We start from the raw sequence: 24,639 nt of genomic DNA on the forward strand, positions 1-24,639 counted from the left end.
AAGCGTCAGAGACGACGAGGTCTGAACGAGAAGTTCGCAAACGCAGTCTTCTGGTAAGGAACGCCCGTGAAGAAATCCTGCCCATGTGGGCCTCTGCGGTGGCATGGGTGCTCTGCATTGGCGGGTCTGTGATGTGCTCAGTGTTTGTAGTTTTGTACGGCTTGACGTACGGCTACCATCGCAGCGCGTCCTGGGTGAGGTGCCAACTTGTTTAACGTCATACTGAGCGAGTTCTTCATCACATCCCATCAAGCTGCTTGTTATGTCCGCTGTCATGGCGTTGATTGTGCGTACGCCGGTGGAGATGGAAAATATTCCATTGCGGTATATTGATTGAACTGCCTTTTGCGCCATTATTGATAGCCGTATGTATTTAGGTGTGTCATTGAAGATATCCCTGTCTTGCAGTGTTGTGAAATACAGTGGCGAGACATGTCATACTTCATATTCAATTGTCTGAATGACAGCCAATGTGTTGGCAAAGTAAATGTTGCGTTGCTTCTGCGTTTTTTAAACGTCCTACCACTGAGAAGAAAAAAAAAAAAAGAACCGGAAGTAATTGCAGCTTCTAGTCCCCAGATTCCAATTAGTCCCATGGCACTGAAATTTACTCTTCAGGTCTGAACTTCGCAAATTGTCTCTTGAATGCAACAGTCTACGACAATATGCGCTCATCGTGAATTTGATGGAATAAGACTGTTTGATGGATGTAACTGGACTCGACACAGAGGAAAAAATATAGGGAATTTTCCTCCCACATAGAGGAAGAAATGGTTAGCGATTCGTTGTCTCGAAATTTTGCCCTATGCAAGTCGCAAAATTTTACATCGGTGTGGCAACATGTTGCTCGGGGAGACAACGCGATTTTATATCACTCTACACACCACGGTTGACGGTTTGAATTCAAAGCATTCTCATCTATGGACATGAATTATGTACCTGGGACACTCATGCACTCGCATTCATTTAGTCATTTTTGTGGCAACGCATTAGTCCCCTTTTGAGGGCTATTTGGGAGGACTAGAGGGACTATTTATTGTAATTGTTCCATTAGACTCATCGCGCCTTGGTGCAATGTATTGTGTCCAGTGTAGAGATGCGAAGCCCCAGAAAAAAAACCGGAATTTTTTTGGAAGAACAGTTTTTTTTTTCGGTTTTTTCCTCTTCTCCGGAAAAATAAACCAAAATTACCAGTCGACAAAATTCAAAAATGTAAATTTCGTGCCTTTTATGCGTTCCAACCGCCAACAGTGCCTTAGGTGCCTCTAATCCGCCAACAACCACCAACTTAGTGCTCCGTCTGGCCGCTCCAAGCGGTCGACATCGCATTCTCATAATGTCTGAGTTCTGGTCGGAGTGGACAGGTTGTTCTAATTACCTATCGCTGAGTAGACAGCAGTCTCATGCTCTACATTTATGCCTAGAGGATGAATGCTACTAAAGCTTCTAGCTCACTGTGTGCTATGGTTTGGACTCAGCAGTAACCGCATTTGTTTACATTTTTTCCAATTTTCGAAAAACAAAACAAAAAATAAACTTTTTTTTCGTGCGATTCAAAATTTCCTTAAATTTTGCACTCTAGCCCAGTGCAGAGTGTGTGCGTCCATATGCACGTTCACTACACAAGTGTACGAAGTTGGGGTAGTTGGCATCTTGACATACTAATCCTTGTCCGTCTCGAAATAAATTTTCTGTCAGTTGAGAGTAAGCAGCCGTGGTGTCAACTTCGTTCCTCCTTGTGTGTTTCTTGCTGCATTCAAACAGTATGTACGTTCATTAAAAGTCTCAATCCGACTTCAATTGGAAGAGGCGAGCTCCACGCCAGTCTTCCAAAATCCGCATACAGCGCCTGGAAGGGTGCCACCAGTTCCGATGCCACCATGAAGCAACAGGTCTGTAGCAAGAGGACGACCAACTACAAGGCAATGTTAGCCGGTAATATGTTAACGAGGTAGCATATACACGGTGTTTTTTTTTTTTATTCAGTACAGAATGTTTATTTAAAAAAAATAAAAGCAGAGCAAAATTGATGCCGTTTGAGTTATATGGCCAAGCGAACATTCTCTGGAAGAAAGTGTATAACTACAAGATCACGAACTACCTAAAATTCATTAACCCTTTTGATTAAGTTTCGCGCAAAAGCGAGTTAAGCGAATGGGAGGTATTCCGCGTTGAAAGCCATTCCATGAGCTATGCAAATGAGCCGAAACAAGAACTACGCCAAAAGCGACAGGCAATCCACGTGAGAGGGCCACGTGCTTTGGAGGGATGGAGCTGATTGGTATAGGAGCTAATCTGTTGGCCAGATAGACTGCTCTCCGACCCAGATAAGGCGAAGCTCGCTGCGCTCGAAAAGTGCGTAGTTCTTGTTTCGGCTCATTTGCATAGCGAAATTCAGCGATGGATATATCAACACACGTGCGTGTTTAAGGGTTTTTAAAACATGGAATGGCTTTCAACCAGGAATATCTCCCGTTCTGTTATCTCGCTTTCGCGCGAAATGCCCTAATTAAAGTTAATTAAAGAAGAGTTAATTAAAGAGTTTATTAAAGAATTTTGGTAATTAGTGATCTTCTAGTTGCACACTTTCTTCCAGATAATGTTCGCCTGGTCATATGCAAAGTGGCATCTGTTTTGCTCTGCTAGTTTTTTCAATAAAAATTCTGTAACGAATAAAAAAAAACACCGTGTGTGTCCCTGTGCGTACTTTCCCATGACAAGGTATACGGCTCGCTAGCACCTGTTCATGGACTTCCTGTCGTCCACTGGATTGCTCCAGACGCTTTAATTCTCGCTCGTATTTTCATCCTTCCTGCATCATCTTCATATAACGTTCCACGTGCAATGTGGTAGGGTACCACACCACCGCGGGGAAACACCCCATCTCATCATCATCATCTATTTTTGTTGTTGTGGATAACACAGCGAGGGGAAGCTAAGTATGCCACACGCAAGGTGTACACCAAATGCATTGCCACAACCACAACAATACACGCTCGTTAACGCGACGATGTTCAGGGGGTGTTTGCAGTGCTGGGAGTAATTTCGTCGGCGTATGGGGGACTAAAATGGGACTAATTGCAACCTAAGGAGACTATAAGCTGTGATTACTCCTACGTAGTCAGGGGTAACAAGACAGAAGTGTCAGTTCGAGTAATCCCGTCAGGGGCCACTGATTCTTCCACTGATTCTTAGTGGTCATGTGCCACCTACAGCTCGACGCGTGGAAAATGTTGGAAAGATACCAAACCCTAACCTAATCGTCGTCGTAATGTTTGCCGCTTTGGGCTTTGCGTATCCACGTTTTTTGTGGACGAGCGATGATTCCTCCTTCCATCAACATAAATTATTTCTCTCTCTCTCTCTCTCTCTTGTTTCACGTAGACGCCAGCAAACTTCTTTACACAACTTCTCATTGCCCAATATTCAATGTTCTTCATTACGCACCTCGAAGCCCGGCATCATCCTAATGACGTTATTAAAACATCCACTAAGCTTTGAATCGCTCCCGGACACGTTTCTCGCACGAAACACACTTATTTTCCTTTAGGAAGAAACGTAATTCCGCGCCGTGATCTGTGCATTCGAAACGCTTTCCAGCAGCCAGAAGGTCTCGTTACATATTTAAGCCCATATACTAAGTTTTTAGGCGCGAAAAACTTGCAGCACCGTGCGCCTACTATTCATAGCTTTGGCGACGACGAGCTCTGCGACCGTTCACGTTTACAGAGCGAATGGACGCCAGCATCTCCCAAAGCCATTGGGGCCCTGTTTATACGGGCCACGGCTCCCAGCACCGCCGTTGTACATATTTATACCGGTATCACTAGGGCTTGCGCGTAACGACTGTTGCAAAGTGCCTTTATAGGGTCTCAAGTCGTTTTCAGCCTGTGCTTATCACCGGCGCAGGTTTGCAGCTTTGGGCCTTCCGCGGAAAAAGGGGTTGTCTTGAAAGCGTTACGTGCCGGCATAAATGAGTAAACTGCACGGTTGCCAGATCATAAAGGGTGAAATATGCGCGCGTGACACGAAAGCGTGCCATGGTTAAAAGCGAGTCGAGCCGCTGAAAACGGGGGCAAGTGCTAACTAGGGCAGACAAGAAAGGCAACAAGGGTAATGTCTTTAGAAGTGTAAACAGGGTAGTTATAACTTGCAATTTTTTTCTTCTCATTGATGTGTTCTTGTCGAGGCCATGTCATGGAAAGTCAAAGCGAACCTCGGAATATTATTTGAGAACTGATTTATACTAAAGTACGTGCCGCAAGGTTATAGGACAACGAATAATTTGGCCTACCTGGGGGTTCTTTAACGAACGCCGGAAATCTTCGACTTACGGAATGTGGAAGACGAAAATTCCAATCGGGGTAATGTAACCGTGCAGTATATTGTTTCATTACATTTAAATACGGCATAAATAAACACTAGACATAGAGTAATGTTCCCATAATTTATGCTGCATTTAGGGATCACGTCAGAATATACCATATACGCGAATATTAGAAAAAGCCTCTTACGCCGTCAGCTGCTTTGTGTTTTAGAAGATCCCCAAAATTCGCATTTTGAGAATCACTTTTCGAAATTCTAGAATTTATATATCGAAAACTGGAAAAATCTGGAAAACTGGAAAAATCGGCGAAGTTGGATTGAAGCGAAAGCTTCTGGTCGGGAACCGCAGATATTTCGAACACAGGCTGTGCGAAATATCGGGAGCCGGCAGTATCTCGAACAGTCTCTGTTCGAAATACCTCCGACTCCACAACCGAGGCTCCCGACCGGAATTTAGGTACGCAGTTTTCTCTAGGTATAGTATACGGATTGCGAGCTAAACAAAGACAGAGATGGAAGATATACGTGTCGAAGACAGGTTATAGAGACCCTCAGACGTGTTTGCCATGTCGAATGTCTTGCCCTCCTCATGGATCCAACGTAACCAGCCTGCACGTGCATGTAAAGCTCCGGTCAACCTTAATAATAACAGCAGGAAAAATTCGATATCATGTGGCAGCGCGATAGCAGCCACCCTGGGGGCTCTGAACAGAATAATTTTGTTCCATTGAGATTTCCTCATGGTCCGAGCGATTGCTGTAATCACTCCCAGGAAACGGTGCCACACTTTTTTCAGTGTTATTATTAAGGTTGACCGGAGTTGTACCTGCGACCTAGCTATACGTCTCCTTCCAATGATATACAGTCAACCCTAGATTTATGAACACCCTCTATTCCCCGAAGAATCGTTCATAAATCGAGGGATTCATAAATCGAAAATTCCGTTAACTGGAGTACTATCGAGCAAATGGAACAGTATTTCCCGAGTTGGGATTGTGTTTATAATGCCATATATTGTGTAATTTTGCTTTTGACCATGCCTTCTGCTGTATCAATCTCAGATAGAACAGACGTTAGCGCATTCACACTCTGTTTAGTATGCAATACTAAATTGTTTAATTTTGCTTTGGACAATGCCTTCTACTGTGTCAATCTTTGAAAGAAGAGATGTCACCACATTCGCACTGGACTGGTCTCGGATTTCCTCCGGGATTTTTAACCTCCGTTTATTAATCTCCGGGTGACAGCGACCCCATTATTCATCAACTGAGGTCAGGAACACTTGGTCCCACCTTGTGCGACCATTGTTCCATTGTGTGTTCATAAATTGAGGGCAAAAAAGTTGGGCAACTCCTAGTTGGTTCCCAGAAATTCCGTTCATTATTCGATTATCGAGGTTCATAAAACGAGGGAAAAATGAATGAAAAAAAGTTTAGTTACCCGTGCTCGTGTTCATAAAACGAGGGAATTCATAAATCGAAGGTTCATAAATCGAGGTTGACTGTACAACATTTTTGGATCCTGTCATTAGGAGGAAACACGGATGCCCTTTCCCGCCATGTCCTCCGAAACTAGGACTTGGCTTTTCAACCGTGTCGTCAAATTCAGTGACGAAAAAAAAATAAAATTGAAGGGAAACGAAGCATCCACTTAAGGTTGGTTGTTTTCGCTCTCAATACAAGTCGTCATGCAACCGTGAAAGCGAGAGTAGTCTGCTTCAATAAAAGAAGATGAGACGTCGTCTGCCTACCTCGAGAAAAAACAAATGCACGGAGACGACAGTGGAAGTGTACTCTTTGTCCTGTCGGCACCAGTGACCATCACGCTTTGTTTGTTTTTTTTGTTGTTGTTTTTTTTCTTCCATCCTGAGCGCGTCATGCATGTCGTCGACCTACAGCGTCACTGCTGCAGTAGAGGAGGTTTGTGTTTATAAGCAGACGCGGCTCATGTTTCCACATTCAGTGATTTCAGTGATTCTGCGCTGCAAGGTACGGGCCACACAACACGTGAGTATCCATTGCTTCCATCCCGATACAGCAACACAGCAGAGACTATAGCCTACCTCGGGCGTGGCTAACCACTCCGAACTACCAGGACAGCGCCACCTATGCGTCATGCCGCTGTCAGCTGGTTGCCATGCACATGGACGTAAAGCTAAATAATTTGTCGGCGTTAATGGGAAGACTATAGGACCTACATATTCGTAAAACGCTTTTAATAAATGTGCAACGAGCATATACCAGGAGCCAAACGACACGCGACACGAATGTGTGAGCGACAAGAGATACGCGACAGTCTACGCATGTTGTCCGTGGTTGTAAAGTTGCCGTAGCAGTGGTCTTGTTTTGTAGGGGTTCCGTGTCCCGCATCTTTTCGTTCCTAGTTTCCGTTAGACTTATTCCTACCAACGAGAGGCAAACAGTACGAGAGGAGTGCAAAGATTAAAACTTCTTCGAGACATTTATCTGGATTTGCCTGGCGTTCACATAACATCAATCTATAGCCGCCTAGTAATTAATTTTATTTCTCATCGGTAAGACCACGTGTTTAATGTTAGCACTTACCATTATGGAACATATATTTAAAAAAAAGATTGTGTCGAAATTATACTGATGTGGAACAATCTTCCACGTTACCATTTCCTCTCTTGCTCTACTGCTAGCTTTGAGATGAGTTATGTGCGTTTATGCATGACCACTATTGATCTTTCATTATCATTATTGATCATCAGAATCGTTATTGACTTTGTTATGCGCGCCTCTCTCTTCAAGTTTCTCAAGAGTGACCTATGTATTCCCCCTCTCCCGTACACACTACCACCTAAGTTGAATAAATTAAGTTGATAATAAATTAAATAAACAACGACTTAACCTGCGTGGTTAGCAACCTTAAGACACGCACCTACCTTAATTGTAATTTGGATGTGAGAACTGTGGCCACTTTTGAAAGCAACATGCTTGATTACTGCCGTCGCTATAATTTGTTTGTCCCACAAGATGGGACCTCAAAGCAGCCCTATTTTTGTCTCACATCACCGCAGATGCCTTCTTCCCGTTCTCTACTTGTATGTTATTGTTATTTCTGTATCTATTGCCTGATTATCCCACCTGCTCCGCTTAAAACGTGTTCTTGCATACTGTGACCAGACAGGAGCCATGGGTTGCGAAACGCACAGGCCAATTTTGGCGGCGTTCTTCCTGGTGTTGGCCACAATGGTGGTGCCGAGCCATCAAGACAAGATGATGAAGTACCTAGCGGCAGCCATGATGGGTCACCGTACGCAAGTAATTCCCATCCCCATCCCCATTCGTCACAGCAAGCACGTGCCCTATCACGTGCCCATTCCGATACCCATACCGTAAGTACCTGTACAGTTTGCTCAAAGTATCGAACTCGAGTTTGCATTTTTTGCAAACAAGTTTGCGCAGAACAGGCATTCGCAGAAGCGCTGTTGCCGAAACGCTACAAAAAAAAAAAAAAAAGAAAAAAGAAACTGACAATTATTTTATTTTGTGCTATAAATTGACCTCGCATGACCTAAAATTTACGCAAATTTATAAATGCCGTCAGCGCAGATTAGCGGTATCGCGCGTTTTCTAAAGAAGCCGCAAAACTTGTTAGTTTCGGATTCTCCAATAGTTAGTGATGTCATCGGCACCCCGTGCGTGACCGAGGGCCAACTCAGTTGTGCTGAGAAGTCGACAGTCTAGGTGATTATGAGACATCGTAAGTGTAGTTCTGAGAGAGTTTAGTGACAGGCTCTGGAGAGGAAGAGAAAAAGTGCAATGTTATCTCTAAACACAATTAGCATCCACCAGACCGTGGCTAATATCGTACTTTGATGATATACGATATTTTACTACACAATGCTTGATACTTTGGCAGTCGTACGCTACCGTATACTGTAAACGTATTTTTATTCGCGATGTATTATTTTCGCGAATTTCGCGACCGCTAAAAAAATCGCGAAAACTGTACTCGCGAACACAGCTTGACGTTTATCCCGCAAAAAGAAGCGGCCCTGGAATCGCGAAGTTAAATACTCGCAAATAATTTCGCAAATGACTGAATGCGCGATTCGCGAAAATTATCGCGAATAAAAATACGTTTACAATACTTGCTCATAGTGAATGCCTGGTAAGCGAACGTTTCCTTTCTTCCTTCTTTTGTAGTGTTAATCACCATTCGCATAGCCATAGTCAACACTCACACATGGGTAAAGGTTCTTCCACGGTTCTTCACGGGCATGGGCATGGGCATGGTGGACACGGGTACGGAGGACATGGGCACGGAGGATATGGTCACGGAGGGTACGGACATGATCACGGAGGATACGGGCATGGGTATCACTGATTAGATGTGAACAACGGGTTGAAAACGAGGAAAATGTACCATCCTACTTCATGCCAGTGAGAATGTGAAGTTGTATCCTGTCCTTCGTCGAGTGCGTTATAGCGCGTCCGCCTGTGGTGTCATCAATTCAATTTAATTCAATTTTTTTATTTCAACATTTTCCTGTCATCACTGTGGAGAGTGACTCCAACCTAGTTCTATTCTATGTAACTTTATGTTTGTTAAAAACTTACGAGTCTTATTTGAGTAAGAAATGCTATAAAGAAGCCTCTACGTAATGTGTTCGGATCAGGATCCGGATCGGATCAGGATCATTCAGCAGAAAGTAACGTGGGCTTGACAACAGAAAATTGCAGACAAATAAAAGGGAATACGAGGGACACCAGAAGATAAAACTTAGGTATATACGAAAGTCATTGATTAAGCCTACTGATCCAATTTTTGTGGCTGCCTGCTTGTGGTACTCACATAACAAACTCTTTCTAAGGATTACTGCCAATTGCAGTTACGATTACTGAAGGCCTGCAAACAGGAGCAGAAAAGTTGAAGACTATCAAAAAGAAAAAGTTTAGGATATTCAAGCTAAGGAAAAGTTGATTAAGCTGTGATTCAGGATGAGGCTTTTCAAGTACTGGCGCCGGCGGCGTTATGTTCTGAGCAGCAGACGCCGGCTTCCTGACAATCAGACTCCACATGTTTTTCTTCGCCGTTGACGACGTCCCGCTTTGATATTATGTACAACCGTCCCTGTCTTGCGAACAACAAAGGTGTCTGCTGCAGACTGCAGTATGAACTGTACATAAACATCCAAAACTAGAAAAAGGATATGCTATGATATACGAGAAAAACGCAAAGAACTCGCGTCCTTGGCGAACATCAGTTGCGATGCGTCTGAGGAAACTGAGACGTTTGAAAGGCGTGAATCATTGCATTGTATCCGTAAGGTGTTGTATTTCTTAGTCGTTTGTTCGTTTTTGTTCGTTTGTTTTCCGTGTATATGTCTGGTGTCGCGGGGTATATGTGTGTTAAGAATGTCTGTCGTTCCATCCACACATCTTGCTGTTATGTCTGTACATAAGTGTTGCAAATAAAAGTGTTGAGTGTTTTGTTGTCCATAGGAGACGTGTTGCACTTCGAGAAGCTTATTGTGTTGTTGTGAGACGCAGAAAGTATACAGCCCCAATATAGGAGCCGCGTAGACGAACGTGAGAAGTATCCAGCTGCAATGCGACACGAAACGATAAAGAAAAGAAAATAATAGGAAACAATTAAAAAAAAAACACAAACTGAATCCCCAGACGCCTGGCCTGATATTTCGCAGTGCGCCTTTGTATTTCGGTCGTACGCGAAAATGGGCATCATGTCGCATCATTGTCGCATCGCATCACCGGGATTTTCCCTCTGGTTCCTTCAGTTCTATATGATAATTGTATGCATTGTACGAATGAATGAAATAATAAAAGATTGAAAACTAAAATGATTGATTGATTGTGTATCAGTACAGTCACATAACATGATAGGAACGAAACGGAACAAGAGACAGAAACGGTTCAGTCTTCCCGAACATGCTGTACCCCTTCTTGCAGTATCATCAGTATGATCACACTGATATCATCAAAGTATCAGTCATATCATACGCTCAATGCTGCAAGGTGGCTTTCACGGCTACCCGGGACTTGCATGGTGCTTTTCTTTTTCCTGTGTTCTGTTTCTTTGCTTTTATTGATGCTGGTTACAACGGCATTTTTCTGTGTTATCGCTGTTGCTAGGACTACTTTACGGAAAAAATTGCCCTGTCATGTCGCGTCCTGCGGCTTTTTGCTAAACGCCATTTCACATTTCTGGGAATAATCTTGTTCTTGGCTGCACATCCATTCCAGCACCCCTCAGTTGTTTTGTGAACTACTTCAAAGGGTCACCGCGGACAGATTCCCTTATCTTCAGAATCCATACTTATATCAGAACCCTTATCAAAATGCTTATAAAGAAAAAAAAATCAGAATCAGAATCCTTATATCCGACCTCTACTTATACTATATATAATATAAAACATTATAATATTGGAATAATTGTTCCTGGATTAAGATACAAACAAACGTGTCTCACAAGCACTTCTCTGTCAGAGAATTTGCCAGCACCCCCTACACCACTCTAAAACTCCCCCCCCAAAAAAAAACAAAAAACAAAAACAAAAAAGAACAAAAGAATCCCTGCAAGAAAGGCAAAAAGGCCAGAAAAGCTCCAAATATGGGTGTCACACCCAACTACAGGATACCCCCCTGCCTACGAAACGAAATCGTGGGAATATCCCTGGGCTCTGCTCCCCCTCTCCCAAATGTTTGCCAACACCCCCCCCCCCCCACACACACACACTTTTTTCCTGAACACCCTCGGTTATTTCAGCTACAGACACATGTAGCCAATGATAGATTAAGCTGTTGCAGCTTAGCTATACTAACGTCCCCCCTCTCCCCAAATTTTTTGCATCCCCCCCCCCTCCGTGCTCACGATTCTGGATACACCAATGAAACCAATGCGCAATGACATGGACAGCTCTATTTCGATATGCTATCCGCACGCAAGCACCACGTTGCAGACTACTTCGCCGCAAGTACTATTTCTGTCTTCGTCTTTCAGGTTAGGCCTGACATTACACGGTGAAATTGCGAGAATACCTCGACGTCTATAAGTAATCCAATCTCCGGGTCGAGTAGACCGATTACGAACAGCGGCGCATCGTTCCGCACAGCAATGCACCATGATGCAGAAACAAAAGCTCAAATAACGCGAAAGTAAGAAGGGACATGACAAAGCGCGCGCGCGCGCGCGGGAAAGGAAGATTGTTTCTGCAAAGCGAAATATCAGCTTGCAGACTTCGAACAGAGAAACAAACGAAAGGCAGGGGAAAACGCGCAATAGAACGATGATGAAATGTATCTCAAGTGGCGTGCGGGTCTGTGGTTCTCCTCTGCCCACAAAACATCTCATATATATAAGGCGACAGGGAAAGCATCGGCCACAAAGGACATGTTTTCAGTCAGCGAGTCTCAAGGGTGACATCAGTCACCGACGACTGCGCCGCCGCGCGGCTATATCCACGTATAAGGCTCGTGGCTCAATGTACCGTACTGCAGCGCCACGGGTTCCGTTTCATTGATTGAAGCACGGAGTTACGGTACCATTTGTTTCTTGTCTCCGCGCCGGCAGGTAGATCGCTCGGAAATTACAGACACTACCTTGTATAAGAGAGAACTGATGTTCTGAGGCTGGGAACAACATAGAAAGGACAAATACATACAAAGCCTCAAATTGCCTAAGAAAGTAGAGTCCTACAGATTCCAGCCCTACAGCTGGTTAACCTTTTCAGTGACTTTCTTCTTTGATCGTGCTATCTTGTATATTGCGTCTTGACGCAGAAGGGGTTGCAAATGACATCTTGAATCTTCTTTGCAATACGAGTGTATTGCTCAGATTGTATGCCGTGTGTTTCTTTTGGTTATTAATTATATAAGTATACCTGGCGAATGGCAGCTATAGGTTGATAGTAGGTAGTTGGTACCGTCCTATATTCACGCCTCATGGGTCTCCTACGTCTGCAACCATACATTTTCTTCTTCTTCTTCTCTTTCTTCTCTCTCTTTTCACGGTTCACACAAAAATATTCACTGCGGAGCAAAACGATTCATTCTTGGGTGTGATCTCAAGATTCTATAAACGGTGAAACGTTTAGAAGCTGACATTTGCTCCTTGAAACAAAGCATGAACAATCAAATTGCAGCAAACTCGCTCGCTAGTAAACTAAACTGAAGAGAACCAACCAGGAACAAAACATGTTCCGTTTCCGTTCTCTTCGCAGTTCCAATTTAAAAAAATGTTTTCCCCCTTTGAAGACATCGCGTCTTTGAATATACATATACCGCATTATAGGACTCCAAACATTGGTTGTACAGCGCTTTCGAGCTTCACTTTCCTTGCTGCATCTCCATCCCTTTAATTTGCTTGCTACACCAAACCTAACGGTTGAAAACACGTCGAACTGTTCGTGCACCAAAGACACGCACCCTAAAGTACTCGGTTCCGCTGCACGTCTAAATAATATTGCTCAGACGATATCCAGCATGTATTAGCTGGCAAAGAACGAATACAAGAAAGCAAACCAAAACCATCTATTTTCGCAACAGATCTTCAACACAATCAATACCTATACACACGAGAACTATACTTTCCGCATTCCACGTGTACAGAGAGAGAGACAAAAGAACATACAACTCGAATCATGATAACTGCAGAAGAAAAAGGGGCACATCACGCATCGACGGACTAATTACTATTTGAATCCCTCCATCCCCTGCAGTCATTCTTCCTTCACTTATTGCTTCTTGTCGATTTCTGCCTCGTTACCAAAACGTCCTCTCTCTCTCTCTTTTTTTAATATTTGTAATTCTCCCTCTCTCAAATCTACGTATCATTTTCTTCGCGATTGGTAATCCGTTTCGTTTATAATCACCTCGAATGCGTCTGTGGAGTTTTTTTTTTTTATATGTATTTATTGATAGGGCTTTTTTTGAAAACGAAAAGCCATCAAAGTGCGATGCTTCCAAAAGGCTATAACAAAAATGATGCGCGGATAAACTGCAGAAAGGTTTCGTTATTGCCTCATCGTTGAACGCGCCGCGCAATCGGAAGAAACGAGGAAAATGTTTTGCCATGCCTTCCAGATACGTTTAATAATTAACGAGCGCTTTTCCGTTCTGCAGAATGGGAAACAACGTACGGGTACAATGTGGAGTGGGGAGAGAGAGTGGGATAAGCATAACAACTTGAGACCCGCAGCGCGTTTTCAAGTGAAGAAAGAAGCTGTGTAGGAGAGTGATGAAAGGAAGTACGACGCTCTCCGAAACAGGGAAGTATGAAGAAAAGAAACAAACAAACAAAGTGAAAACAATAGTGGTGGGTTAATTTTAACGAAGTGGCCTGGGGCGAAAAAAGATTAGGCTCGTGTAGTTGCGCTTTAAATTAGCAGCTCATTGATACAGCAGAGCTAACGTATTTGTTGCCGGTGACCAGCGTGACACCTACTTTAAGTCCGATATACATATTAAATAATACGCTAACGTTACAATATTGCGGTAAAGCTGTCTAAAAGTCATCTTGACAAGTGGTGAAGAGCAGAGAGTCGGGCGCGTTAGTGAAGCATACTTGAAGGTTTCTTGCGCAATCATTTGCTTGTACAGCTTGGGACAAAAGTTTACGGAACACCGAGGTGTCACATTTCTCCATTGGAACGAAACACCATCAGCAAACAGGAGCGGACATGCATACTACTAGATGGAGAGAATAGCCGGTCACGCGTTTCTTATTCGATCTCTTCCTGACAGCTTGCAGGAGACCGCACGGATGAACAAATACGCCGATGCCGTGTTCCGTAAACTTTTGTCCCAAGCTGTACCTCTCACCGCCTACCGCGGTTGCTGTCCGTTCGCACTCAAGCGCCCAAATTAGTTTGGAGTGTGTCGAAAGATACTCGATACCGACGCGCAAAACTTGGAAAATAATCCCTAATAATCTCTAGATGTGTATGCGGGTGCGGCTATATCCTGGGCGGAGGCTGCTTTATATATATATGGGGGGTCACCTCAGTGCTCCTTTAAAGCGGGAGCCTTAGAGGACCAACCTCCATGTAGGTCGGTCCGTGGCTACCACGTGACGACATTGAAATGCTACGGCATTTAAACGAGTACGGCACAATGGCCAAGCATGCATCCAATTTTTTTTGCTATGCACTAACTTTACTTGGGTGGTGATACTTATGACTAAAACCCCCGCCACGCAGTCTATAGATTTCGCGAAAAAGAAGAATATTTTCTCTGCACCGAGATCGGCCTGAACCAGTGTCCATCGGTTTTGAGACCCGATGCTTCACCACGGAGCTCTTAGCACGTGTGACCACAGCCGCACTGCGGTGAGCCACATTGCATATCCATGCTTACAGCAGAGAGGGAAAAACTCCGTCGTGATGTGCTTCCACCCGTGTACCGCGTTCGCCGAAGGGCAAACGCACGATCGAGCCTCGAACGCTATATACACGCAAAAATCAAGTAGGGCCGCATCCACTACAGAAACGTCATGCCTGTTCAAAGACGCACTGGGAAATATAATTTCCAAAGAACCATATAAACAAATACGACGTGTAACAATTACTTCAGTGATGGCAGAGGTGGAAGTTGAAGCTCCACCCTCCCGTTCCCCGCAGGGACGGCTTCGGTCTCTTCAGCTGCCAATACAGACTAAATCTTGTGTTTTCAGTACACTGCGCCTCCGAGGTTCACTTCCGTCTCCTCAACACGCAGCTGCTGGCGGTCTTCCAACGTTGGGCGGAGAGCGGAGACGCGCGCTGTTCCTAGGACGCCACAGACGCCAGAGCTCTCGGTGACGTGACCTACTCCCGGAGAATCCGAAACCCTGAAGTCTTGCGGGTTATTTCGAAAATTCGTAGAAGCGCGTAACGCTCACTGAAGGTATTTATATTTTGCGCACCGAGTGTTTGGGCGAGGTTGATTCCAATTTGAATTTATTTCCTTTTTTATTTCGGTGGAAGAGATAGAGAGAGAGAGAGGAAAAGCCGCCTTATAATACGAAACGAAATAAATGTATCAGCGCATGCAACAACAACTAAGCATGCAGACGAGTAAAACAAGTGCCATTCCACAGGCAAGTAGATTGCGTGATGGAAACGATGTGCGGTAGCAGTCGAACGAAGCGAGAAAGAATACAAGTGTGCAGAGAGAAAACGGACATTGGCGTGTTCGCCTCCAATTTCTCATGAATGAGCCCTGTTCTCACACCTTCCCTCCGTTTTTCTATTAGCACGAGCTCCACATTGCGTTTTTCTCTTTTTTTCTTTCTTTCTTTTTCTCCGAATCTGTTTTTGTCCCTCTGATTTCGTTCTTCTTTATTTCGTGGGATAAAAAAAGGAATGAGATATAAACACAAGCACTTTCGGTTTCAGCAGCAAGGTAGGAAAAGCGGCATACGTTCATAGAAACCACAAGAAACAATGTATATAATAATAAAAAAAGAAAGCGCTGTCTCCATTGGAGAGGTCTGCGAGGTTTTGTTCGCTTTTATATTCAACTTAACTAATTCGGGTTCATTTATTAGATTAATTATTAATTTATATTAAATTGATTTTAATAGATCGGTTAATTCAGCACAACACCGAAACGTGACATCAAATTCCTTGTGTCAGCTACATAAACGATTGGAAAGGCGTAAATTCTAGGTGAAAATAATTCTCGAGAACAGAAGGCAAATACAAGAACAAAAGTGGGAGGGGATATCACGTCCGAATTAAAGGGACCACGAAGAGATCCTCAGAAAATTCTGCAGGTGTTTAGCACATTGATTTAAGCGTACTTAACACATTCATCGTGCGAAGTATCAACACAGCATTAGATAGAATAACGGAGATATTAACTAAAACCGCGATCAAAGAAGGCGACTGCTGCGACCCTACCGCTGCGTGCGCCCAGTGGAAACCAGACGTGACGTCAGAAGCAGGTGATCTTGCCCCGTTGGCGGACAGGCTTGAAAAGAGAAAATGCCCACCTCTTTTTCCGCCCCAGGCCGCCTGTAGAGGGCGTGTCGCGCGGTTGCTCGCCACTACGTTTTCGTAATAACTGCGCCAGGGCGAGTGCAAATATCCCGTCTATAAAAGATGATGGCGCCGAGAAGTTTAGGAGTCGCCTCCTGGTGTTCAGTGAACGAACCGTGTCGTGGGGATATTCCCGGGTAGCATTCGGACATTGCATTGTGTATCAGGGCACCGCACGTGTAAGAGGCTGTCCAGCGTTGACCTTTCCCGATAATGCATGACGAAAATGACACATGTGTCACAAGTAAGTCGCATGTTCATTCCAATATGACCCAAATTTTCTTGTTTTTATTTATTTACTTATCTTCTTGTTATTTCTTTTTCTCTTGGTTATATTTTTCCTTTTTTTTAGGGAATAGCAAGCCGGCGTGCTACACGGCTGACCTTCCCCCTTTCCTTTTTTCTTATTTTTTTTCCGCCAATAAATCCCCTCCCCCCCTCAATATGACCGTGTTTACTGTACGTAACGAAACCGAAACAAGAATCCCCACCAGGTGGCGGGACACTGGCGCCCCTAGTGAGGGTCTCGCTGCCAAACGAGTTCCGCTTACCAACTGGAAAAGAGATTAACGACTCCTAGTCAGAGCGTCGAACCGAAACGTCTTTCGGTTTGTTTCGGGTTCGGGCTCGGCCATACAGGTTCGGTGCCGGTTGAGCTCCAGAGATTCACATATATCGGTTCGCTTAACTGGTTCAGAGGCTGTCAATCTGTTCGGAACCGGTTCGAAGTTCTAATATACTGCAAAATTATAGGTAGTCACACTAAAAAGGATACAAGATCTCTTAATTACGTTTTCTATGCATTTGTTTCGGTTTTTCGACCAACAGGACCACCTTTCGAGCAACGTGCCGCCAATCTAGACAGGCAGACCGCTCGAATCCCCACGTCTCCCACATTGAAGTATGGGTAGAAGTATGGGGGTATGGGTAGAACGATAACTACGGGTCGTGTAAAAAAAAAAAGAAAAGAAAAAGAAAGAACGATTCCTGAAAGAACTGTTTCTGAAGAGCACGTTTCAGTCAAATTACCGAGTGAACTTGGTGTTTACGCATATTTTCGAAATGAAAAGCGAACGTCTACTAGGGCATCTTCGCCAAACGGCGGTCAAGTATTGCGCAGAAGTTATCCGCACAGGGTCCCCACGTCGCGGAGAGAAGCTAGCGCGCGTGTTACCGTTCGCTTCTCGTGTACACTGCAGCTCTTCCAATTGCTGGCACCTAGGTCACAATGGTGTACCAGTGGATCCGTCCTCAGACGCTTTCAGACATATGTCGGCACAGTTCCCTTAGAAGTCGGCCCAGGACGCACATTCCCCCAGGGCGTGAGTCGTGACGTTGCCCACATACGTGAGGCCGACAACGGCAAGCCCTATCACCACCACCACCACCACCACCACCACCACCACCACCACCACCACCAGTGGATCCGTCCCATTCAGGAAACGTATCCACAAATATAGTACCTCTGGCGATATTATCATGATAACGTGTACCATCCCAAGCACCACAACATCTTGGCCCAATATTGGCATTGGCGCAGAAATGCACAACGTTTAGCAACATTACATCTTCCACAAGCATTGAGACAAATGATTGTAACACGCGTTTCATGCGCATAACGTAACTGGAACCTAACTTACGATAACAGGACGACCTGCTAGATTATAACGACCGTGTCATGGGCACCCCTTCCCAGCGCCGCGTTTGGAAGCTCGCGGTCGCTGCTCATATCGGCCCGGTTATTGCTTCAACTTCTACGATGCTTTGTACTCCAGCTTATCTTAGTATTTTTGTAGAAGCGGTGGATGTCCTACGGAAGATGTTCCATTCAAAGGTTGATTATCATCAACATTCTACGCTTTTTCATAGGAGTGTCGCTGTCGTCTGCTACGGTAGTCGTACGCCCGCTTTCAAAATTCAAATTTCCGTTGTCCAATCATGATGTAGATCTCGCGGGCCGATGAGTAGCGCCCCTAGCGGATCGTGCGGACGGGATCCTCATAGGGGTTGCCGATTATGACATGTTCGTTATAATCTAGTAGGCCGTGGATAAGAGTAAATGAAGTTAAGACTTGTGCGAGCAGATGGCGTCCTGCTTGATTTTCCGCATCGGTGGGGGTCGTTCTCGGTGACGTTTCGTCTGTAAACTAAACCCGCGGACAAGCGCTTTACGAATCATTCCCACCGACTCGTGAGCCGTATCTGTTTTTCGGAGATCGTATCGATCGGCGTGTAATCGTAGCGGGAACTAAAACTCCCTACTGAACCGTAACCGTAACCGAACCGATATTCGTTTCGGTTTCAGTCCCTGCTATAAACACCTGCTTGCTACCTTCCTTCCCATCACGCTATTCCGAACAGCCCTAGAGTATCGATTTATGGAGAGCCCGGGGAAAATAAGCTTTCACCCACGTTTTTCTGTGCACATCCCCACGTTTTAGAAAATCCCGTTTGGGATCAAGAGACCCGGCGATAAGAAAGCTGCAAGGAAGGAACACAAGACGCTGCTGCAGAGAATTCACCTTCGGCGTAATGCCCCCTAAACCGCAGGAAGAGTGCATATAGGCTGGACGCCTCGCATATGCACCCGTCATCCCTGGAGATACCAGAGGAAGGATCATTCTGCGGCGGCACGCATTTTGTCGGCCGCATCGTCGTGGAGTGAGTCGCGGATGCATATCGCTCTTTGCTCTGTTGTTAGACGATCGAGACCTTTAGGAAGTCGTAAGCCCCCTCCAAAAAACATCTCCTTGTTTGTAAAGAAATGACGCCATAGCAGAGCCATTTATAGAGAGAGTTCGGTCATTCTCTGATCTTTTGCCGCCTTGTGGGTGGAGCCTATTTTGACGTCAGAGTCGTCGTTGCGCCGCCCAAAAAGCCTCTATCCAAGCGTAATCCGTCCAGAATCCGCTTATCAGTCATCTGGGGCGCGACATTTTGATGCTGTCCTCCACCTGGTCGACAGTTGCTTTGTGGCGCTCAATGTAATCTACAGAGATCGTCGGCTTATGACCCACAGCCTCTTGTGATGGGGGGGGGGGGGGGGGGCTTTGTTGCCAAACTGAAAGACCTCAAGGACGAAGTACGCACGTATCTTCCCTCCTTGCATCGTGAACAAAGCTCAGCAACGAAATGGCGTCGGCGGCTGGCTGACGACAGGGTCACAATGGAACTAGGCGGGGGAGGTCGTTCAGATGTGACGTCGTATGACGCGCTTCAAGTTGGGCTGCTCCCAATGGCCAAACTCTCTCTATATACGGCTCTGTGTCATAGTTGTCGACGGCGCCACCGACTTGGTAGAGTTGAACTACACTAGAAGCTAGGGGCGAACAAGGCCGCGCATAAAAGCAACGGTCTTGAGGGGATTACGATGGTCCCTGAAAGGGACGCGACCTTCTGTCCTACTTTTCTTCCAATAGGAAGCAGCGAACAAGTGCCCATTCGTGGAACCCACCCCTCCCCTTCAGATTTGTTTCCGCTTCAGCCTCTCTACCAACGTCACGATGACGTTTCTCGGGTAAAGGTCTATTCCGACTCCGTATCGCTGTCAGTCTATCAGATATCAGCAACGTGATCTCAGCCACCTCAAAGGAACCAGGCGATAAGCCCGGTTCACACTATTGCGTTTCAATACGTGCGTGCGGTGGTGGTGGTGGTAGTGCTGAAAGGGTGCGTGCGGCTGCGTGCCAGCGACGTTGAGCTGACAGCGAATCATTGCAGCGGAACCTCCTTCAGGATAGAACGAAAGTACACATAAGACGCTGTACGCAGCCGTAACGCTGTAATGTGAATCAGCCTGTGTTTTCGGAAACGTTATCGTGAAACTTGTACGTTTCACCCAATGCCCACTTGTACCCAATGCTGGTGTGGCGATGTTTGGGACTTATGGGACTTGTGGGACTTACTTATGGGACTTGGGACTTATGCTATTTTTCTTCATTTTGTACGTTTCCCTAAAAGTCGTTATGTGAAGGGGAGGATAACGATACAGGAAGTTTAGTATTCATAGGTTAGTTTTGTATTTGGGAGCCTCTGTATGCCTGAAGCAATAAGAAAACGATACGAAAGCTGTCAAATCGAAGCTGAGGAAGAAGGCCCTTCGCTTACGCGTCTTCAAAACCCTTATCGTACCCGGGTTCGAATCCGCGCTATCTGGAACGTTTTCCCAGGGTTTTTCTCAGACGCCTTACGAAAAATGTCAGCGCAGTTCCCTATGAAGTCGGCCCAGGACGCACGATCACCCCCCCCCCCCCCCTGCGATAGTCGTGACGTTGCTCACCTGTGCATGGCCGACTACGGTAGAGCATCACTTTAGTAAGCCACACTTACAGGCACCAACAGAATATACTGACTACTCGAACAAATGCAGGAATTGTAATTGCAGGCGGGACCAGCGGCGCATGGCCGCTCGTTGGTGGTAGCCAACGTCGTGTTGAAGACAGGGAGGCGGTGGGTTCGAATCCCACCGCCGACTGTGCTGTCTGAGGTTTTCCGAAAAACTTTCCAGATGAATGTACGGCATCGTTTCCCACGAAGTCGGCCCAGGACGCATACTATAGCACTCCCTTTCCCTCACTCCTTCCTGCTGTCCTCTCTCCATCTGCCCACATCTGTACGCCGCTCACAGCCACAGTTGCTTCGAGGCGCTCTTACTGAATTCAATATTCGTATCGAATCTATGTTTCTTTCAGACCGACTGTATTCGAACAGTCCCGACGCTGCACCCGTGAGGACTAGAACATAAAATTGCGCTATCCTATGAGGCGGTCTTGTGTTCGATGGGCCACCGTGACAATGGTGATCAACTACAAATCGTGGGCTATTACGAACTAAATACGCGCGTGCAGGTAGCACCATCTAGACTAGACGAGACCTGATCGCTATATTTCCTTTCTTTTTTCTTAGTAAATATATATATATATCCCCCTCCCCGGATTGCTAGGATGGTTAGACAATTGCATGTATGCTTTCAGTCGGGGATGGTTACCTAAAATAATAAATTTTCCGTTTCCGGACGATTTTCGGTAGCGGTTTCCGTTTCCTCGACGGATTTTCTTTTCCTGCAGAATTTGGGTACTTAACGTTTCCGTTTCGGGTAGCAAACCCTACTTTCAATGTCATACGCGAAGTAGGAAAACACAGAAGACGCCCCAACACCGGATATCCTCAGGATGTACGAATAACGTCCCAACGGATTCGTACATCCAGAGGATATTTGGTGTTGTTGGATCGTATGTGGTCTTTTCTGACCACTCGTACAGACTCAGGCACCGGCTTCGCACAACTAAGGCACAAACTCTAGCACAGCCAACAGTGAGTTGCGCGCTTAAGGCGGTGCGGTTTCGTCCGGATCGGATTGGATCGGATTATTTCAGTATCACGAGAAGCTTGTGAGTCCCCCGCTGGAATCACTCTCTGCGTGAGTCATTCGCACTGTCTACGTGTATTCTGCCATTAAATCAATCTGATGACTGATGAGATGTGAATGAGAGAATACTAATATAGGTATATCTATTTATTAATACCCTCATAGTAAAGAGGGGAGTTGCGGTTAGCTATGATTAGATGGAACATATCAACATTCATAGAAAACAACGACGATGGAAATGTGCTTCCACTCCACGCTTGTTTTAGATATGTACGGGAATTACGTTACCTGAATTCTGTTTCCGTTAACGTTTCAAGGCTTGAATTTCTCTTCCGTTTCGGCTTCCGGTAAAGGTAAGGAAAGTATCTTTTTTTCCATTTCGATTTTCGTTGCCTGCAGAATTTGGGTATTTAACGTTTCTCGTTTCCGTTTCCGGTAACCGACCAGCTTTCAGCGGCCACAGCCATGCAAGTGAGTCACCGTGATTGGCTAACCCAACCCACAGACATTCTCTCTGTGAAACTGTTTGACTCTATTCGTACACGTAGCAATGGAGGGAGAGAAGGTAGTTTAGGAGCGTTCGCGGAAAGCCATCCGCCTTCGACGTCGAGGCATCAATTTGCTTTTTGGGCTCGCCAACGTTAGTATGCACTTTCAAATGCGTATTGAGGTATATATATGTAGATCAAGTATAAGCTAAAAATAGCAATGACAGCTCATCGCTGGCGACCTTCTCTTCATTTAGTCACCGCAGTCTTGCTCGCGCTTTTTGAACCTTTTGAATGGTTTGACTTGACTTAATTTGCTTTGAACATGCAATGCATGGCTGTCTTCCCGAGCTGTATATCTCAGCAAAACCCGCTACCGCATTCCGTTACAATAGCCCGATGCTACAGTACGTCTCGTCGTTAGTGGTCCCGGGAGGGGCATCCCGCTTAGTTGCTTCCCCTACATACTTTATTGCAGTGCTGCGAAAGCACGCTTTACAGGAGACCGCAAGGTACAGACTACAGACGGACGGCGAAATGCGTTCACTTCTATTTATAGCAGGAACTAATGCAGGAATAATAATGCACTGAATAATCTCGTTCATGGTCTGCATATTCGGAGAGTGTACTAAGGCATCTCTGTAAATGTTGGTAGCACACGAAAACGTTGTCATGAGACGGAATTTGCAGTGTATCAGTAAAGTTCTGACTCTGATTCGGAGGGTGTTCTTCGACGTTTAATATTTTCTGGGAATTAGGAGGAAAAGCGGCTGTGAAACGAAACAGTTACAGCAAGAAAGTGCTTACTGTTACCCGGTAGAACTTGCAGATAATGGCGTCCCATGTTCCCGTCTGCATTCCGGCAAACGGTTCCACCCTTTCAAGAAGACAATTTGTGTGTGATCTGTGTTCCGCGTTGTGTTCACTTTGAGGAATAGGAAAAGCGTGACTCACATAAAAAAAAAAGGAAAAGGAAGACCTCAGGCGCTGGGCTTCTTCCAAGTAGACCTGGGAAGTGTTCGAAATGAGCTCCAGATGTCCTCACGTCGAGTAGTCTCACGGAACAGGGTGCCCCGTTAAGTGACTCCAGTGTGACGTTAAGTGACTCCTAAGTGACTCCGTGTCACGCGGTCGCGTGTTGTTATGGGAAATACTGTTGTATTGGGTATATTGGGTAAAGAGAATCACCCTTCCTTGTCGCGTGGGGCTGACAATCCCGACATAAAAGGAAACGATCCAAGCCGACCATACATCAGAGAATGGTTTTTCTTTCTGAGGTCTCGACTACTGAAACCCTCAAAAGCGGAAATCCTAAAGCGGAATAAATCCTGAAACCCGACACCCTAATGACAGTGTCATCCTTCAGTATCCTCCTACAGCTATCCTTTCGGTACTGTTAACGCGATGATGTCACAGTATTGTCATCCTCCTTACGGACGAACAATTTACAGTCTAGTCATGACTAGCAAGGTGAAAAAACTGAGAGACACGGGCAAATTGGCACAAACACAAGAAGTTCTCAATGTCTTTTCAGAAGTTGTTGCGTTTGTGTTCATTTGTCCGTGTCTCCCGGCTTTTGCACCTTCCTCATGATGTACCAGTTGGCCTGCGGACTCTCTTTATTATCTAGTCATCACATCGTACTCTCTTAAAAAGTGGGTGTACGTTAACTCCTTTCCCTTGCCACATACATCACTCCCTTTGGTTTGTACAATTACTCTCCAGTATGGAGTTAAAAGGTCTCGTCACTCCCTGAAGAGAGTGAGGAAAGAGAAGAGAGGAGGTGTACTCCTCAACAAGGAGTTGCTGTACACCTTTTTTTTAAAGAGTGTAGGCGTTAACAGCGATGATTCGTTAACTGTACTCATAAGAAGGACAATTGCACGGCCATCGCTAAGTCCTTTTGAGGTCACCTTCGTCACCATTCCCGCATACATAAGTCACCTACCCACAACTCCATATATATCTCTCTCATTCTTTCCTAGTTCAATTTGCTCGACTTCACTATTCCATTTCCAATTCAACTTAGTATTCTGTTTACCTATCGAGACTTCTCCATTGTTTTTTTTCTCCCACCATCATCTACATCATCAGCGAGATTCTTACGCTCGAAAAATATGCAAATTTTGACACCCAGCAACACTGCCTATAGGATGCCTAGCAGAATACGCACGGGTGCTCTTGTTTACTCCGCGACTTTTCATTCTCCTCGCTGAATCACCAACGCTCATCTGCAATCACGGCCCGGCAGTGCACACATACAGAGCATCAGTTTACGGGCTCCCCCCCTCCCCCCATATATGTAAGTTTGCCTCGTACGAATCCTCCCCTTTGCAAACATTATCCCCAATTCCGGCACGCATCAGGTGCTAGGCGAATCCACGTCTCTAGGGGACGGTACCTCGTTTCCAGGGCAACCGCAGCCCAAAGGTAAGGAAACAGATTCCGTC

General features: G+C 45.4%; 1 protein-coding gene across 3 annotated transcripts in view; it reads right to left on the reverse strand.

Annotated features, from left to right (window-relative positions):
* The window catches only part of LOC135391009 (uncharacterized), a 244,285-nt gene that overhangs the window by 44,287 nt on the left and 175,359 nt on the right, over positions 1-24,639 (reverse strand). The window lies entirely within an intron of this gene.

This window comes from Ornithodoros turicata, chromosome 4 (assembly GCF_037126465.1).
Source record: "Ornithodoros turicata isolate Travis chromosome 4, ASM3712646v1, whole genome shotgun sequence".
NCBI lineage: Eukaryota > Metazoa > Arthropoda > Arachnida > Ixodida > Argasidae > Ornithodoros > Ornithodoros turicata.